This window comes from Macaca fascicularis, chromosome 13 (assembly GCF_037993035.2).
Source record: "Macaca fascicularis isolate 582-1 chromosome 13, T2T-MFA8v1.1".
Lineage (NCBI taxonomy): Eukaryota > Metazoa > Chordata > Mammalia > Primates > Cercopithecidae > Macaca > Macaca fascicularis.
In genome coordinates, this window is record NC_088387.1 from 8505275 (window position 1) to 8522399 (window position 17125).

Sequence of the window (17125 nt, forward strand, 5' to 3'; positions counted from 1 at the left end):
CTGTTCCTGAGAAAGCCCAGATGCTGAAGTGACTTGACATTTGCTCAACTAGATAAGAGTGAATTTTGACAAAGAAGTAAAGGAAATTTGGAACATGATATTTTATCTGAAGGAGAATATCATCAAACAGAGAAATTATAAACAAGAACCACACAGAAATTCTGGAGCTGAAAAGTACTACAACTGAAGTTTTTTAAATTACTTGCAGAGATCAACAACAGATTTGCAGAAGATGAGTGAACATGAAGATAGGAAAATTGAAATCATTGAGTCCGAGGAGCAGAAGAGATAAAGGAGTGAACAAAAGTGAGTAGAACCTAAGGAAACTGAGGGACACCATCAAACAGAACAACATACACATTTTGGGAGCATCACAAGGAGAAGAGAGAGGTAAAAAAGAGTGGTAAGATAAATAATAGCCAAATACCTTCCAAATATGAAGAAAGACATGAATATACAGATAAAATAAGCCCAACAAATACCAAATTGGATAAACCCAAAAACATCTACACCAAAGCACATTATAATCAAACTGTTGAAAGCCAAACAATGACAGAATCTTAAAAGCAACAACAGCAAGGCAATTCAACAAAAAAAAAGGTATGTTCAATATAAGTATCAGTCAATTTCTCATCGGAAGCCTGGAGGCAGGAAGGCAGAGAAATAACATACTTAAAGTGCTGAAAACAGTCAAGCATGGTGACTCACGCCTGTAATTCCTGCACTTTGGGAGTCTGAGATGGGTGAATCACTTGAAGTCAGGAGTTTGAGACCAGCCTGGTGACCATGGTCAAACCCCGTCTCTACTAAAAATACAACAATTAGCCAGGTGCAGTGGCGCGTGCCTGTAGTCCCAGCTACTCAGGAGGCTGAGGCAGGAGAATCACTTGAATCTGGGAGGCAGAGGTTGCAGCGAGCTGAGGCACACCACTGCACTCCAGCCTGGGCAAGAGAGTAAGACTCCATCTCAAAAAATAATAATAATAAATAATAAAATAAAATAATAAAATAAAAATGGGTGCTGGAAAAAACCTGTCAATGAAGATTTCTATATTTGTCAAAATTGTTCTTTAAAAATGAGGGAGAAGTTAAAAGTAGTGTAATTTATTTATTGTTCATCTGTATTCCCAGATAAAAAAATAATAATTTTCTTGTTTATCTGTATTTTCAGATAAACAAAAGCTAAGGGAATTCACTACCACTAGAACTGCTCTATAAGAAATTCTAAAGGGAATCCTTTACAATGAAATAAAAAGACAATATGCAGTAACTTGAAGTCATATGAAAATATAATGTTCTCCTGAAAAGGTAAATACATGGGCAGATATAAGTCACAATTACTGTAATTTTAGTCTGTATCTCCACTTTTTATTTTCTACAGAATTTAAAATACAAAAGCATAAAAAGAAGTTTAAAGCTATATTATATTAGTCACTCAATGTATAAATATGCAATTTGATATACTTATGATAAATTATAGCATATTTATTATGAATAACATGAGGATGTAACTTTATAGGAGTAGAGTATATTATGCAATTGAGGTCAAGTTATAATTAATTCAAATTAGTTATAACCTCAAGATATTATATGCAATCCCCATGATAATCACAAAGAAAACGTCTATAGAATGTACACAAAAGGAAAGCATAGGGGAATCAGACATGTCACTACAAAAATCCACTAAACACACACAAAAAAATTCTAATGGAGAAAATAAGAGACAAAGAAGCATGAGATGTATAGAAAACAAATAGCCAATGGCAGATGTTTCTTCATATCAATATTTATTTTTAATGTAAACGGATTAACCTCTCCAATCAAAAGTCATAGAGGCAGAACATAAAAATACATGAATCAACTCTATGCTGTTTTTAAGAAACTCACTTTAGATTTGAAACACAATTTGAAGGTAAAGAATAGAAAAAGATATTCCATGCAAGTAGTAATTAAAGGTGAACTAGATATTGTACTAATATTAGTCAAAATAGACTTTAACTCAAAAAACTGTTACAAAAGACAAAGAAAGACATTATATGTTAATAAAAATTCAATTCACCAAGAATATTTAACAATTATAAACACATATGCATCAAATATCAGAGTCCCCAATATATATGATAGAACAATGACAGATTTGAAGAGAGAAATGGACACTTACACAATAATAGTTAGAGACTTCAATACTCCCAACTTCAATATTGAGTAGAACAATAAAACAGAAGATCGATAAGGATTTAGAGGACTTAAACAACACTGTAAACGAATTATCTAATAGACACACACAGATCATTCCACCCTATAACAGCAGAATACACATTTTTCTCAAAGGTACATGGAACATTGTCCACTATAGTTAGGACACAACCAAGACTTAAAATTTTAAAAAGATTAAAATCATACAAAGTATCTTGTCTGATTACAAAGGAATGAAGCTAGAACACAACCAAGTCTTAAAATTTTAAAAAGATTGAAATTACACCAAGTACCTTGTGTGGTAACAATTGAATAAAGCTAGAAATTACAAGAGAAAACTAGAAAATTCAAAAATACGTGGAAACCAAACAAAACACCTTTAAACAACCAATTCATTAAAGGAGAACAAGAAAAATTAGAAAGTATTTTGAGACCAATAAAAACCCATGCCAAACCTCATGAGATTCAGCAAAAGCAGTGAAAAGGGAGAAATTTATATCTGTAAAGGCATATGTTTAAAAAATGTATTAAATCATTAGCATTATTTTAAATGCTAAGAAGCTAGGAAAAAATTAATAGAATGAAGTGAGGGAAAGCAGTCGGTAATCACAATTAGTACAAAAAAAGGAGAGAGAACATCTAAAGAAAATCAACATTCTTTCTTGATAAAAAGCACCCAATAAACTAAGGACAAAAAATAAATTCCTCAACAAATTTATATGAAGCTTACAGACAACATCTAATATTTTAAAATAATCAACTTTTTCTCTAAAATCAGAAATAAGCAATGATGCCTGCTTTGGTCTCTTCTTTTCAACGTATTACTGGGAGTTCTAATCAGAGCAATAGGCAAGGGAAAGGAAGAAAATGCATCTAAATTGGAAGGGAAGAATGAAAAAGATCTCTGTTCACAAATGACATAATCTTAAATGTACCATCCTGGCTAACACGGTGAAACCCCATCTCTACTAAAAAATATTAAAAAAACTAGCCGGGCGAGGTGGCGGGCACCTGTAGTCCCAGCTACTCAGGAGGCTGAGGCAGGAGAATGGCGTGAACCCGGGAGGCAGAGCTTGCAGTGAGCTGAGATCCGGCCACTGCGCTCCAGCCTGGGCGACAGAGCGAGACTCCGTCTCAAAAAAAAAAAAAATCTTAAATGTAGATAAGCATAAAGATTTCAGAAAAACTGTTGGAATTTAATAAACAAATACAGCAAAGTTGCAGGATAGAAACTCAACATGCAAATATTAGTTGCATTTTTTCTTAATCACTTAAATAATTTATTTGTAAATCAACACATGTACTATACAGAACCTAAGAATTTAGACAATTTTAATAACCCATAAGCATGTTGATTCCATTTGCAGATTTAATTTTGTATAAATAGTAGTCATTGCATTCATATAACTTAAGTGTACTTTCTTTATAATCTCATTTATGCTACCGATACTCCTCAGAAAAAAAAACAGATTCTACTTGGTTCTAACTGAAGTATTATGAACTCCAAATAATGCTTTGAGAACCTCCAAAGGAAAAAACAGATTCTTCTTGGTTCTAGCTGAAGTATTATCAACCCCAAATAAAGCTTTGAGGACCTCTAAGGGTAAAGTACTAATCCCTTTGGCCATTTATTGAGAGAGGGAGAGAGAGAGAGAGACAAAGAGAGAGAGAGAGACAGAAAGAGAGAGAGTTTTGAAGCAACAGTGTAAAAATGTGCCATTAGTAAAACTGCTGTGCAAAATTATCCCTCAGTCCTATTCTAAGCATACAGTTCACTTTATTTTATTGTCCTCACCTAAGTATATACAATTCACATATGGGAGAAAAACACTAAATCAAGATGGTGATTTTCACTATTTAGCTTAAGATTCATATTTAAATATAAATCAAGATGTTAATCTACATAGTTTGAGAGATACTTTTTACATTAGAAAGGTTTTTTAAAATGTTAAACTGATACATTATTGCAAATATTTATGGTGTATGAACTGTTTCATGTGCAATGTGTATTGATCAAATCAGTGTAATTAGCACATCCATCAACTCAAACATTTATCATTTATTTGTAGCAAGAACATTCAATATGTTAACTATAGTCACTCTACTGTGCAATAGGACATCCGAACTTATTCCTCCTAATTTAACTCTGTGAAAAAGTTAACTTTGTAAAAAAATTTAACTTTGTAAAAATCCCATTAAAAGTGGTTTTGTGTACAAATAATAGACAGATGTTCAACATGCAAATATTAGTTGCATTTTTACACACTAACAATGAACAATGTTAAAAGGAAATTAAGAAATAAATTATATTTATAAGAGTATCAAAAAGAAAAAAATATTTAGCTATAAATGTAAACAAGTAGATAAAGGACTCATACATTGAAAACTACAAAACATTGCCAAAAGATTAGATAAATGAAAAGACATCTTGTTCATGGATTGGAATACATAATATTGCCAAGATGACCACACGACCCAAAGCAATTTACAGATTCAATGAAATAGCTATCAAAACTACCAAGGATTTTCTTTTTGCAGGAATAGAAAAATTCATCCTAGTGGTTATATGAAATCTCAAGCAACTTCAAGAGCCAAAGTCATCTTGAAAAATAAGAACAAAGATGGAGGAATTACATTTCCAAATTTCAAAAGGCACTGCAAAGGCATAACAGCGTGGTGTTGGCTAAAGGACAGACATATAGGCTAGTGCAATAGATATAGAGCTTCCTCCGAATAAACCTTTGCATACAAAGTCAGTTGATTTTTAACAAGGGTGCCAAGACCATTTAATGAAGGAAAGGACATTCCTTTCAACAAAGGGAACTTAAGAAAATTGGATATTCACAGGCAAAAGAATCATGCAAAACTTGTACCACATGCCACATACAAAAACTTACTCAAAATGGATCAAAGACCTAAACTTAAGAGGTAAAATTCCAAAACTCTTACAAAAAAGTAGCTTGTATGACATTGGATTTGGCAGAGATTGCTTGCACATGATATCAAAAGCATGAGCAATAAAAGAAATAATAAGTAAATTGGACTTCATCAAAATGTAAAATGTTGTACATCAAAGGATGCTATCAAGTGAAAATATGTGTAAGTCATATACCTGATAAGTGATTAATATCCAAAATACATAAATAACTTCTAAAATTTAGCAAGAAAAACAAACAATGGTTAAAGGACTTGAATAAACATGTCTCCAAGGAAGATACACAAATGGGCAACACGCAGTTGAAAAAATCCTCAGCATCTCTCATCATTAGCAAAAGGCAAATCAAAACTACAATGAAGTACAACTTCACACCCATTAGAGTGGCACTTATTGAATGAAAGCAAAAGTGTTAGAGAAAATGTTAGAGAGAAACTGTATCCCTTGTGCAATGCTGGTAGTAATGTGAAGTAGTGTAGTCCTTGTGGAAAATAGTATGGCAATTCCTCAAAAAGTGAAACCTGGAAGTACCATACGATCCAGCAATCCCACTTCTAGGTAGAAACTCAAAAGGATTGAAAGCAAGGACTCAAAGAGAAAATTAAACACTGATGTTCATAGTAGCATTACTCAAAATAGCTGAAATGTGGGAACAACCCAAATGTCTGTCAATCATCAACAGATGAGTGGATATAAAAAACATGCTATAAACATACAATGGAATATTATTCAGTCTTAAAAATAAATGAAATTCCTCTGAGACATGCTACATCATGGATAAACCATGAATGAGTGATGCTAAGTGAAAGAAGGCAGACACAAAAGGAAAAATGTAGTATGATTTCACTTATATGAGGTACCTGGAAAAGGCAATTTAATAAAAGCAGAAAATAGAATAGAGGTCACCAGGGTCTGGGGGTAGGGAGTAAAGTGGGAGTTGATATTTAGTGGGTACTAAGTTTCTGCTTTAGCTGATAAAAATGTTCTGGAAATGAATATTGGTGGTAACTGTACAACATTATGAATGTCACTGAGATGTACATCTAAAAATGAGTTACAGATGTTTTATATTATGTATATTTTACCACAATTAAAAAAAAACTAAAAAAAAGAGAATCCCTTTCTACTCATCAATATATTACTAAATCACAAAAGGAGCCTGTTTTCTGGCAATGTTCAAAATTCTCCTAGCATTAATAATTATAATCTAGCATTTCATTGAGCCAGAAGCAGCCTTAAAAACTGGTTAAAAAAAGGAGTCACCTGTAGGCAGTGATTTTAAGTGCATACCAATGGCTCTAGATATTAGAGAAAAAGCAATTTTTATTAAACATTTGACATTTAATATTTTAACATTTGGAAATAATGATTCAGGCCATGATCATCAAAATAGACGCAGAAAAAGGGTTTGACAAAATCCAACACACATCCACGATTAAAAACGCTCAACAGACTAATGAAAGGAAATGTTCTCAACTTGCTAAAAGGCAGTTGCATAAAACCTACAGCTAGCATTACACTTAATGCTGAAAGATTGAAGCATTCCCTGAAAGATGGGGAAAAAAAGCAAGGATTTCTGTTCTCATCACTCCTACTTAACATCTTAATTGAGCTTGTAGCCACTATAATGGCAAATAATAATAGAAATTAAAAACATGCACGTTTGTAAGTATGAAGTATAATTGTCTTTATTCACAGATGATGTCATCATATATATAAAAAGTCTTAAGGAAGCCCCAATAAAACTAGTAAACCAAATCAAGGAGGTCAGCATGTTTAACCTATATAAGATCTATATACAAAGGTAATTGTATTTTCAAATACAAGTAGCAATCCAAAAGTGAAATTAATTATATTCATAAAATTATCAGAAAAGAATGAAATGCTTAGGAATACATTTAACAAAAAGTGCAAAATGTATAACATGACAACTACAAAACATTGCTATGACACATCCAAAGAAGATTTAACTAAATGGAGAGACATTCCATATGTATGAATTGAAAAATTAATTCTTTTATGATGTCAATTCTCCCCTAAATTGATTTAAAAATTTAACATACACTGTATCAAAATCTCAGTAAGTTGGGTTTTTTGTTGTTGCTGTTGTTTGCAAAAATGGACAAGCTGATCCTAAAATTTATAAAGAGTTACAAAGCACTTAGAATAGCCAAAATAACTTTGAAAAAGAATAAAGTTGAAGGACTTAGAATTCTAGAATTCGAAGTTACTATAAATCCACACTAAGCAAGATAGAATGCTGCCAGTGTGAGGATAAACACATAGATCAATGGTACAGAATTGAGAGTCCTGAAATAAACACATTTATGGTCAAATAATTTGAAAAAAGGTGTCAAGGCAATTCAATGAGGAAAAAAGTAGCCTTTCATATAAATAATACAGGGACAATTGAATGTCCACATGTCAAAAGACTGATGTAGACCTGTATGTCCTATCATATAACTAACTCAAAAATGTCTCAGAGACCTCATCTGAAAGCCAGACTCATAAAACATCCAGAAGAAAATATACGAGAAAATATTTGTTAACCTTAGTTTAAGGAGATGCCAAAGGTGTAACTTATAACAGCAACAAAAAAAAATAAATTGAAATTCATCATAATTAACAGTTTTAAACTTTGAAAGATGTCATAAAAAAAGTTAAAAGACAAGACATAAAGTGGAAGAGAATACTTGCGAATCATATATAGGATAAATGACTAGTTACAAGACTATATCTAGAACTATATTACAATTCAATAATAAAAAACAAACAAACAAGTCAATTTAAAAATTGGTGAAATATTTGGGTAGACATTTCACCAAAGAAGATATATGAATGACTAATGATCACATGAAAAGGTGCAAACATTATTAGTGATTAAGAAAGTGAAAATTTCCTGGCTAACACGGTAAAACCCCGTCTCTACTGAAAATACAAAATAATTAGCCAGACGTGGTGGCGGGCACCTGTAGTCCCAGTGACTTGGGAGGTTGAGGCAGAATAACGGTGTGAAGCTGAGAGGCAGAGCTTGCAGTGAGCAAAGATCGAGCCACTGCACTCCAGCCTGGGTGACAGTGTGAGACTCCCTCTCGAAAAAGAAAAAGAAAAAGAAAATGAAAATGAAAACAACAGTGAGATGCCACTTGACATCCACCAGAAGGGTTTTTTCTTTTCTTTTTTATTTTCTTTTCTTTTTCTTTCTTTTCTTTCCTCTTCTCTTCTTTCTTCTTTTCCTTTTCTTTTCTTTTCTTTTCCTTTCTTTTCTTTCCTCTTCTCTTCTTTTCTCTTTTTTTTTCCTTTTCTTTTCTTTCTTTCTCTTTTTTTGTCTTTTGGAGAAAGACAACACCAAATGTCGACCAAGATTTGGAAAACCAAGAACTCTCATAAGTTGCTGGGGGAAGTGTATGATGGTTAAGCCACTTTGAAAAAGTTTGGCAGTTATTTAAAAAGTTAACATAAACTTATCAAATAACCCACCAATTTCATTCTGAGGAATATAAGAGGAAAGGAAACACACATCCACACAAAGACTTGCATAGGAATGTGTATGGCAGAATTCTTCATAGCAGCCCCAAACTGGAAGCAATACATATTTCCCTCAACTGTTCAATAGACAAAATGAAATGTAGCCATATAAAAATTTAATACCATTCAGTAATAAAACTGACAAGTTATTGGTAGATGCTAAGTTGTGAAAGAACTTCAAATATCATGCTAAGTGAACAGAGTCAGATGCAAAAGATTATATTTTGTATGATTCCATTTGCAGCAAAAGCTCGGTAATGGCTAAAATATAAATACAGAAAATAGATTAATGACTAAAATGTTCTAAAACTAGATTGTGGTGATGATTGCACAACTCTATTAATTTACTCAAAATTGAAATGCACATACACACACAAGTACAACTATATATATAGCTGCTTATTAAAATTTATTTTCCCTTAGTCCAGGCACAGTGGCTCACACCTCTAATCTCAACACTTTGGGGAGCTCAAGCAGGAGGATCACTTGAGCCTAGGAGTTTGAGACCAGGCTGGTTGTATTAGTCCATATCATCCTGCGATAAAGAACTGCTAAAGACTGAGTAATTTATAAAAGAAAGAGGTTTCATTGACTCCGCATGGCTGCGGAGGTCTCAGGATACTTGCAATCTTGGCAGAATGTGAAGAGGAAGCAAGGCACCTTCCTCACAAGGCTACAGGAAAGAGAAGTGCTGAGCAAAGGCGGAAGAGCTGCTTATGAAACCATCGGATTTTGTGAGACTCACTCACTGTCATGAGAACAGCATGGGGGCAATCACCCCATAATTTAATTACCTCCACCTGGTCTCTCTCTTGACACATGGGGATTCTGGGGATTACAATTCAAGATGATATTTGGGTGGGGATACAAAGCCTAACCATATCACTGAGCAACATAGCAATACCCTGTCTCTACAAAAAATACAAAAATTAGAGGGCTGTGGTGGTGTGTGCCTGTAGTTCCAGCTACTTAGGAAGCTGCGGCTGGAGGATCACTTGGTCTTGGGAGGTCAAGGCTGCAGTGAGTTGTGATGGTGTCACTACACTCTAGCCTGGGAAACAGAATGAGACCACGTCTCAAAAAAGCAAACTTCCCAATTCCTCTACCATTACAAAAAATATTATTTTCATGTGTTATTATGGAGTTTGCCCTTATTGTGTTTGCTTTTTCTTTGTTAATCATGAATATATATTCCAATATCACATGATTTTATGATACTGCTCAAACCAATAACTTTACTACAATGTAGATAAAATAAGAAGGGAACAGCAAAAAATCATAAGCATTTCATGGAAGGGAGCACATCCCCATGGTGCTCAGGAAAGCATTAAGGGACCAAGAAAATCAGGAAGATACAGTCCTCACTGTTTTAGATGAATAGTAGATATTCTAGGTATTCTAGATATTTATAAGAAAAAGCACAGAACAAAATATGTTCACGGTGTATTCAGGAAACAGCCATTACTACAATTCCCAATGAGTAGGGCTTGGAAAGAATAGTTGCCATCACTGCACAAAGGAACTGAGACCTTGAACTTCAATGGTGGAAAAGCACCATACACTTTAGGAGAATCCCCTGAATGAATGAAAGAATCTCATTAGGGATCAAAGTTGCCTTATTTATTAAGTGTATTAGTCTGTTTGCACACTGCTAATAAAGACATACCCAAGACTGAGCAATGGAAGTTTCATGGACTTACAGTTCCACATGGCTGAGGAGGCCTCATAATCAGGGCAGAAGGCCAGGAGGAGCAAGTCACATCTTACATGGATGGCACCAGGCAAAGAGTGAGCTTGTGCAGGGAAACTCCGCCTTACAAAACCAGCAGATCTTGTCAGACTTACTCACTGTCATGAGAACAGCATGGAAGAGACCCATCCCCATGATTCAATTACCTCCCACTGGGTCCTTCCCATAATACATGGGAATCTTGAGAGCTACAATTCAAGATGAGATTTGGGTGAGGGCACAGCCAAACCATACTAGTAAGGAATGTACATCCATTTGAAGAGATATTATTATTTCAAATGTTCCTGAAGCTCTGTTTTCTAATGAGTACATTTTAAATTCTGTTGTGAGCCCTCATTTTACTTTCATAGAAGTTATTAAATTATTGTTATGGCATGTATTTGGAAACTGGCAGAAAGCAATATTTTTATATATAGTCATATTCATGTGATAAAAAATGTATATAGAATTAATTTCAACTTGGTTGTTGGTAAAAATAAAGTCACAGAACTCTTCAAAATATATCATTAAATATGGAGATATTAGAAAAAGAGATGCTCAGGAGCCCTATATTCCTGTGTTTTTACGATAATTTTAGAGAAAAGTCTTTGTCTTCCATACTTGCCTTTAAAAAGAGACCAAAAGAAATATAGCCAGTGGGACATCTGAGTATAAAATATCCATCAAGAAGTATACTTTTCTTTCCAAAATTGAATCTCTGTTATTTTATAAGTTTTAATGAAATAAAAATTCCATTATTGCCTTTCCTATGTCTTTGTGAGAACTGCGAAATATCACTAAACAAGACTTTTTTCCAATTTACATGAATGATTTGAGATGTAAAATTTTTAATTGTCTGCTAAATGTCACCAAAAATGTATATTTCCAACTATCTATTCAAGATGTCTTTTTATTCAACACCTTTGATAATTATAATTTTTTAAAACTTCTAATCAGTGGAAAATTTCAGTGTAAATTCCAACGTATTAAAGACTTAAAAAACAAGAAAAGATGTTAATGTAATTGCTATTATGTTTATTTTTATATTAGAGATAAGTATTGATTATGGATTATTCCTAATATCATATGTATCCTTAAATATATATTATTACCAATCTTGACTCCTTCATTGATATATTTGCAACTCTTTCTAAGCAAAATTCTGACTTCTCACAATATGTTTTCTTATGTATAGACAGCTCCAAACAATGTATTTTATAATTTGAATTCACTAAAATTATTACAAGAGCCAATAATAGACCTGTTTTATTAATATATGTTGAAGACACTTACGGAGTTAGGAACATTTTCTAAAAAACACAGAAGGAGACAGCCAAATGAGCTATATTTTGTAAAAAGTAATTCTCTTAGTCTAGATAAGATAATGAGACTAGCCATTAGTTTGTTTAGTAAATTATTCTACTTTTAGTATAGAGTATGTAGGTGTCAGTTTAATTTAAAATTTTTTTTTTTTTTTTTTTTTTTTTTTGAGACGGAGTCTCACGCTGTTGCCCAGGCTGGAGTGCAGTGGGGCGATCTCGGCTCACTGCAAGCTCCGCCTCCCAGGTTCCCGCCATTCTCCTGCCTCAGCCTCCTGAGTAGCTGGGACTACAGGCGCCTGCCACCGCGCCCGGCTAGTTTTTTGTATTTTTAGTAGAGACGGGGTTTCACTGTGGTCTCGATCTCCTGACCTTGTGATCCGCCCGCCTCGGCCTCCCAAAGTGCTGGGATTACAGGCTTGAGCCACCGCGCCTGGCCTAAAAAATTTTAACTTTATTTTAACTTGCAATTCTTGAGAGGATAGTTTTCTTTATAAAATTTAATCCATATCCAGCTTAATACAAAAAATAAAAAACAAAACAAATACTTATGATTTCAAAATCAGGAAAGAATAATTGTGGGCAGGACTCATTTAGAAGTCTTCCTTCCTGAGCTAACTTTACTATCTCCTGCTGTACTTTCTAGAAAATGTTCCTAACTCTGTATTTCTAATATATATTAATAAAGCAGGTCCATTATCAGGTCTTTAATAATTTTAGTGAATTAAAGAGAAAAATATTGAGTGAGTTGCCTTTAGAGTTTTTATTAATGGCTCAAATATACATTTGTCTGCATTGTCTGCCTAAAAAGTTAGCTACCAAGATCTAGTGAATCTTAAAATCAGTTTGCTTCAATTACATACAGAAGTAATATTAGTTAACAGTGTCAGTGTATCTATGGGAAACACCAGATACATTGAAAACATAAAATGTAAAATAAAAAGCAAACACAAAGTTTAAATTTAATTAAAGCAAAACAGATAATATAATAGTAAATTTTACAACAAAGAATAATCTGAATTTATTCAGTCCCTTTGGAAGATTTTTAGATTTTTTCCAACAGGATCTGCTCACACACAAAAATTAAATGCAGTTTATTAACAGTTAGCATATCATCTCTAAATGAAGCTCATTGCAATCTAAAATGGACCCTGCAAGGAGATAATGAGCAAGCTCCTGCCTGATATCGAAAATTAATCAGGCATAAAAGCATTTAGGATCAGGACCCATTGACAAGCATGTACGCTCATACAGACTTCAATGAAACATGGTATGTGAACATATTTGTCTAATTGTACATTGGGTTTTCAGACAAATTCCCACCAAAACACTTAATTATCTGCAGAGGTGATGCTTCCATTTCAGAATCTGTAGGAAGCTTTTTGGTTGCTGTAACCATATATAATGGATTAAATGAAGTTTAATAAGCTTTGTTTCCAGTTTTCCCATTTTAATTGCTATAGCAACCTAAAGCCAAAGTTGGATCACTGGATAGAGTAACTGAGCAATTAAAAGCAACCATCGTTGTCCTCTGATAGAATTATCCTTGGCCCTTAAGGGAAAAAAAAAAAAAAAAGTATTTAAAATAAATGAAAATTTGGAAGTTGACAAAAATATCTTTTTACATTTAAATTGGGAAATTATACATCAGTTAGCATTTATATTTCTCCTTTTAAATTTTATAGTTGAAAATGTTCAAAATGAATATTGTATATCAACTTTAAACATAAGAAATGAGTTATCTCATAACTAATATGAATGAGTGTATCTCATAACTAATAAATTACTTACAGCTGATTTCACCCTGACATATGGAAAAGAGGAAACAAAAACATATACCTGTTGTATGGTCCTTTGCTTTTAAAAATAAAATATCTTGATTTGTTTTTGAAGTAGTTATGTAATATTTAAGAGACCTATGAGTTTAATTTCTCAAATAGGTCAAATTGTAGATTAATCTCTCCTCTGCTCACTTTCCAATATGTGATTTTCTTCCATCTTCACATAGTTTATTTAAAATTTGTAATTCCTGAAACAATAAAAGGAAAACACAAAATTTGTTTTTTAAGTGTTGTAGTTAAATATAGACTTTGCATACTATTGAAGATAAAATAGCTCCAGGTGTTTCTGAGTGAGATCTTTAGTTATAGATATGTTCATTGCTTTAGAATACAATATCATACTAATAGTTGATGCTGATTTGATCTTTCTTAGTTTAGAAGCTTGCTTTTCTCTTTCAAAGGGAAATCAACAAAGAGTATTGCTTCCTTGCAAATTGGCAGGAAGGTTTCCAGCATAATAAAAGAGTGCAGAAAAAACAAGTTAATTCAAGGATAAAACTGAATAAGTAGAAGAGAAGACTACACCAGGAAAAGAGACGGAGGTAGAGGCCCAATGGAGTAAGTAATTTTAGAAGAAATTTAATATTGGAAGAATAGATGTTTTCCAGAACATAGAGAAACATAAGCTAAAATGGATAATTTCCTTAATGCTATGCCATATATAAATGTAAATTTACACACAAATAAATTAACAGTTATTTACTGTATAAATGTTATTCTGATAATATTATTTCTTTATATATTTAGCTCCTATATTTTACTTAAAATGAGATCACAATTGTTAAATATGGTTTATACACTAAGTCTTTGAGACAGAAATATGTGACTTATAAGAGAATGACCTGATTCAAATGCCAAATTAAACCAAGAAGTTTAACTAAATGCATACTCTGGTCATCTATCTTCATGTAATCTCTATAAACCTGTCAATAAAATATCAATGCAAATACAAACAAAAAGAAAACAGCAATAAAAACTGCTATTTATAGCCAACTTATTGTCAAAATTTGGGAGGTACAAAACTTACAGAGTTGAAAGGAGAATCACATACACATTTTGCTTAAGATAATACAAATACAATAGTTTGACAAGGATGCAGAGATATTTTATTTATTGCTTACAGCTTGGATGATGGCTCATAATCTGTAATAGGCACTGAGAAAACAAAGTAGATACAATAAAAGCAGCTAAGGGTTGCCACCTCTCTTCCAATTTCCTCCTCCCATAATCAACTTCTCTTTAAATTTATTCAGAAATGACAACTTCATCTCTCAGAAAACCACAGGTCAGATGCAGAAAAGTAATGCTTGGATAAATTATATCACAGGAGATATAGAGCTCAGCTACAAAGTCCAGAAATACAACAGACAGCTACAAAGTCCAGAAGCAGAAAGAGCCATGGGGAAACCTGATGCTGGAATTGGGGTTTTTAGCATTGACTGTTACTTCTGCGGGGGTTGGAGTGGATGCCACCAGGATTCGAGAGTTTCTTTACTAATGCTTGTGAACCCTGAAAATCAGTCTGCAAATATCAATTAGTCGTTTAGCTGGGCAAAGACAGTTCAACCTACTGATAGGCAGACAACTAGGCTAAGGGTAAGCCCTAGCCCCTATTTATAGGAGATCACTCAGCCTGGACTTCACAATCAAGCTGAAATTGAAAACTAACAAAAAATAGAGTCAGAGAAACATGAAGACCCAAAAATATCAAAGTAATTCATATTGAAGACCCAAAAATATCAAAGTATTGATACCCTAAAGACTCAAATGAAGATTATATCTCTCACTGTATTTAAATATCACAAAAGAATACAATTTAGAATTAAAAAACCACCAATTTCTCAAGTAATTCAATAAAATAAAATAACATTAAGTTTGTGAAACAGAATAAGTTTAACATGAAGGAACAGATTAAAATTAAAATTAAAATGGAATTGGCTGAGAGGATGTATAAAAGGAAAATACCTGTCCATGAAGGGCAATTTGGTAGTGTTTCTCAAAAATACAAACAAAAAAAAAAAAAGAGGAAAAACACAGATTCTGAATTCTAAAAATTATTATTTTTAGGAATGTATCTGAAACTAGGCCTCATAAAACCTAGAAACTAGGCCTCATATAGAAAAAATTAACACCAGGTGGCTCTGGATAGGGTCCCACCCTGCCTCGATAGGGACCCACCCTGATAGGGTCCCACCCTGCCAATTCCAGGAAACAACCTCATGGGGTCCCACCCTGCCAATTCCGGGGGTCCCACCCTGCCTCGAAGTTCCCGGAATCAACAACTCTAGAAAAAAAACCTCATAAGGTCCTGCTCTAACCAATTAGCATAAGACACCTTGCTCAGGCCATAGTTAGACCCAATCATTTTGCGCCTTAAGCTTTGTTTGAATTTCGCGCCATAAGCTGTGTTTGAACTTGTGTTTGCCTATATAAACAGCCTGTAACAAGCAGTCGGGGTCCCAGGGCCAACTTAGAGCTTGGGACCCTAGCGCACTAGTAATAAATAACTCTCTGCTGTGAATCTCGTGTCGGTGATCCTTCGCGGTGACCCCTGCCCAGGAGGGAATCGACAGTTCGGTTCCAACAGTATCCTATATATATTCACTCCTGTGAAAGAGACATACAAAGGCTATTTGAAAGAATGGTTTGTACTATCAAAAAACTGAACATAAACTAGATCTCAAAAGAAACACTAAATTATGCAAATCCATTTAATATAATATCCTGTAACTGTTAAAACTGAGGGACAATTAAAGAAGATTGAAAGACATTGAGGGACACATACATATTAAAACAAGGATTGATTTCTAAGATAGATAATTTTGTAAAACAAATCAAGTTGCCAAAAGTGTTTAATAAAGTATATTCCTGTAAATACTTACAAATGCACAATAATATACAAGCTAAATTAAATCCACCTGAAAATCAATGAACTCATAGAATTTTGTGAGACTTCTGAATTAGTTATGTGAAGGACAGGAATCATTTGCTCTCTCAGAATGAAGAGGAAATTGGCAATGAGATGAAAATTATAAAAGAATATTGACATGGAAAAGTGAGAAAAAAAGAGTAAATCCAAAAGGATTTCGTATTCTTAAGATTCCAACCTAAAAGAATTTCGTATTCTTAAGAAAGAAAAAAGTATAGAATCAATAACATAATGAAAGAATAATTTCTTGAGCTAAAGAAATAGGCAACATTGTTGCCTACAGGATCTATACTTGGAAATGTAGGAACAAAAAGCAGAGTATTTTAGTTTCATAGATAGATAAGAAATACCAACACAGGAGAAAATATGGTTTCAAACTTTACTTCTGAAACATTATTTTTGAAATCAATGTCAAACTATAAATATAAAATAATTGCCATGATGTTGAAATTATGTTTTGCCTAAATTATTATTCACATTGGATATTAATTTTGGACATACATGAGTAACAGTAGGATAATCCCAGAAAAAAAATTTATATACGCACACATATATGACAAAAAATATCATAGAGCATTTAAAAAAAAAAACATCAATCAGTCCAATTAAAAAAGGAGCAAAGCTGGCAATATTATTTCATACAAAGTA

At 33.2% G+C, this 17125-nt stretch overlaps 1 long non-coding RNA gene across 3 annotated transcripts in view; it reads left to right on the plus strand.

The window, feature by feature from the left end:
* Positions 1 to 14928, plus strand: part of LOC123568315 (uncharacterized) — a 203191-nt gene extending 188263 nt beyond the window's left edge. For 2 of the 3 annotated variants that reach the window (XR_010580311.1, XR_012421735.1), the window contains exon 3: positions 13950 to 14928. This is a non-coding gene — a long non-coding RNA (uncharacterized lncRNA). Of the gene's footprint in view, positions 1 to 208; positions 1931 to 13949 lie in introns of those variants that run through there. The other variant, XR_012421734.1, reaches the window with a different exon arrangement.
* Positions 14929 to 17125: the final 2197 nt, after the last annotated feature.